The sequence below is a fragment of the Sinocyclocheilus grahami genome, unplaced genomic scaffold (assembly GCF_001515645.1).
Source record: "Sinocyclocheilus grahami isolate Dianchi unplaced genomic scaffold, SAMN03320097.WGS_v1.1 scaffold192.1, whole genome shotgun sequence".
Taxonomy (NCBI): Eukaryota; Metazoa; Chordata; class Actinopteri; order Cypriniformes; family Cyprinidae; genus Sinocyclocheilus; species Sinocyclocheilus grahami.
Window position 1 is genome coordinate 1,060,521 of NW_015505371.1, and position 3,716 is coordinate 1,064,236.

Consider the following 3,716-nt stretch of genomic DNA (forward strand, 5'->3'; position numbering starts at 1 on the left):
AAGTTGCTCAAGCAAGTGGCAAAACATTTAAACTACTTTTCTTATGTTATCACACACTTCCCATTGACAGAAATAGTCAGCTCTACTGCCTTTCCTTCTGCATTGAAATCTTTATTACAAGCAATCCTGCGGTTCATAAAGAACTTTTTCCTACCTCCACGAGTGCCATCTATTAATGCCTTGTTTATCTAAAAGTACTCTTTCCCTTTAAACCTAGCCAAAAAGCCATATGTGTTGACTGTGAAACACAGTACACTTTAATTATATGCATTTATGGTGTAATTACTAAATTTTTGTGTCAATCCATGTTCATATTTACTGCAAAAAATGTGCTGTTACTTTAATTCAGCGCTTGCAGGCAGCAAGAATAGACTTGGTGCGGAAACTATCTCTGCACTGCTGCAGGCGCACTGCTCGTGGAATGCACTGCCAGACCGCAACCGTGTGCAGTGCTGCACGCTTTATTAATCTGTTAACATGAGCGCGGAAAAAATACACGCCACATACGCACTGCAAACGGACTAATGTGAACCTGGCATTATGTGTATACGCTGCAAGTGTGCATGAGCGCACGGTCTTCAGGAGGGCGTAGCGCTGAATGGTTAAACACTGGCAAGAATTAAAAAGTAATGCAATTTATAAACTTTAGTGACGATGTGGCACTGCCTCGATTGTGCAAGTGACAATTCCTGTGTCAACTGTGCAGCATGCAGCTCGCTTATAGACAGATGCGATGTGGTGATTTGAAGACATTTGCGTATTATGAGAGAGAAAGGGAGAGCGCGCGCTGATTCACTCACGCTGTTTGTGAAATTACGTCTCACACAAGGTTTTCAAATTGCTTTAAGTTATTTAAGAAATATGAAGGCGAGTACCTCACCTTCAGCATTATAATTATTTCACCCGCGCCGGACAGAGACTGAGACAGTGCCTCTGCATGTCGTGCCAAACCTCTCACGACAGCGTCATCAGCTTGAGATCGTTTTTTTGAGATCGTCCTTTTTTAGAGACCGCCGAACAATCATCCCAAAGCGATTATTGGCCGATAGTGATCAGTAGCCGATCAATCGGAGCACCCCTATCAGATACCACCATTCATTCAAATAGTTTCTTTTGTAGAGGCTTTTGCATCGCAGTCAGTACTGTTGGAGACCCTCCTGGAAACCTGTATACATCCCAAGAGTCCTCCACCATTACCTATGTTAATTTCCCTTTTTTCCCCATTTTGAAAGCCACTTATATTGACATTGAACTGCCGAGCTTGCTGGAAGAGCAGCAGCTTGGCTCTGAGTGTCAGTTCTTGGTCGCAGAAACACAGTGGCGGTTCAGTTTATATACCATGAAATGCATAATTCCTGAAGTGGGATAAAAATAGAACAAGCTTAGTTTTATTGCCTCAAGGCCTTGTTCTCAAAGGTTCCTGGCTCCTCAAGGAACACTGAGATTGTGCAGGGTCTAAACTACTGTGCGACAGAAAATGTTTGAGAGACAGGAAGCACGAAAGGAGAGAGAGTAGACCGAAATGATTGTTGCAGTTTAATAAATGTCATAGATTTTCTTAATTCACACCAAAAAAAGTACACCCCTCACTTTTTTGTAAATATTTTATTATATCTTTTCATGTGACAACACTGAAGAAATGACACTTTGCTACAATGTAAAGTAATGAGTGTACAGCTTGTATAACAGTGTAAATTTGCTGTCCCCTCAAAATAACTCAACACACAGCCATTAATGTCTAAACCGCTGGCCACAAAAGTGAGTACATCCCTAAGTGAAAAAGTCCAAATTTGGCCCAAAGTGTCAATATTTTGTGTGGCCACCATTATTTTCCAGCACTGCCTTAACCCTCTTGGGCATGGAGTTCACCAGAGCTTCACAGGTTGCCACTGGAGTCCTCTTCCACTCCTCCATGACGACATCACAGAGCTGGTGGATGTTAGAGACCTTGCACTCCTCCACCTTCCGTTTAGGTCTGGAGACATGCTTGGCCAATCCATCACCTTTACCCTCAGCTTCTTTAGCAAGGCAGTGGTCGTCTTGGAGGTGTGTTTGGGGACGTTATCGTGTTGGAATACTGTCCTGTTAAACCGCTGTATGGTCTTGGCCACCGTGCTGCAGCTCAGTTTCAGGGTCTTGGCAATCTTCTTATAGCCTACGCCATCTTTATGTAGAGCAACAATTCTTTTTTTCAGATCCTCAGAGAGTTCTTTGCCATGAGGTGCCATGTTGAACATCCTTGACCAGTATGAGAGAGTGAGAGCGATAACACCAAATTTAACACACTTGCTCCCCATTCACACCAGAGACCTTGAAACACTGAGTCCCATGACACCGGGGAGAGAAAATGGCTAATTGGGCCCAATTTGGACATTTTCACTTAGGGGTGTACTCACTTTTGTGGCCAGCGGTTTAGACATTAATGACTGTGTGGAGTTATTTTGAGGGGACACCAAATTTACACTGTTATACAAGATGTACACTCACTACTTTACATTGTAGCAACGTGTCATTTCTTCAGTGTTGTCACATGAAAAGATATAATAAAATATTTACAAAAATGTGAGGGGTGTACTCACTTCTGAGAGATACTGTAGTTCATTTGTTTTTATTTTACATGATTATCTTGTAATTTGTTCTAAATGCAAAATGAAAGAAATATTGAACTGTTTAAGGGGCAGTTTGTACCGAATGTGTTTTTGCATTTAGAAAAGTTATACAGAGTATAATGAAATTGAACAAAACACAGCTTTTTAAAACTTTCTTTAACTCAATACTGTTCATACAATTTCAAATTGACTCCATTTGCCTCCAATCTTTTGAAGTGATTACCACACAATTTGATAATTACGTGGCCTCAAAAACCAAAACAAGATGGAAATGGATCATGTAAATATGATATATTCCTTGAGTTTAATGACACAACTTTGAAGGCATACCATAACATTTAGAAGAAAAAATAGGCCTGTTCCATGTGGTGTCACATAATGTATTGAAGCATTGAACTAGTTAGTTATGCAAAAAGAGCTATTTATATATATATATTCTACATATAAAGACAGATTTTTTTTTTTTCTTCATGAACCTGAAATGAATTACTGTTGCCCTGTTTTATTCCCCTCTGAATCTAGCACACATTTCCACTATCTGTGTGGGAAGATCTACAGACCAATGTGATTAGACTCATAATCTACCTGAACAGGAAATGAGAATCAGCTCACAATGAACGTTTGTTCCTCACCCTGAATATGCTTGACATTTAGCTGCAAATGAGCTCTGCAGAAGTCATCAATGAAGTTTTGTCAGTTCCTCGTTTTTAGCTTTAGCAACAGAGTGCATCCACTCTGCTGCGTACTGTATGTGCTAGGCAGCTTGTATAAGAACAAACTCAGCCCTTGGTTGACCCAGCGGTGCCACAGAGGGGTGAAATACCAGCTGCAGTGATGGGATGTTACTGCAAGAAAGAACAGCCTCAGGAAGAGAATGGGTACTTGAAATGACTATGAAATTATGCAGAGCTGCAAGCTGTTGATTGACATTTTGATTGTTGCCAAACGAGTTAGTGTTAGACTTGCTTAAATCAGTGATGCTATTAAAAGGCCTTTGTTGTAACACTCTTATTAGCTTGTGGCACAAAAATTGAAAACTGGTCTATTTACTGTAGGACATGCATTGGACAAAAAGTGCATAAAAAATTGTGATTGAATAATTTTTTT

General features: G+C 40.4%; 1 protein-coding gene across 1 annotated transcript in view; it reads left to right on the forward strand.

Moving 5' to 3' along the window:
* Nucleotides 1-3,716, forward strand: part of LOC107594905 (catenin alpha-1-like) — a 140,156-nt gene that overhangs the window by 96,462 nt on the left and 39,978 nt on the right. The gene's annotated exons all lie outside the window — the stretch shown is intronic.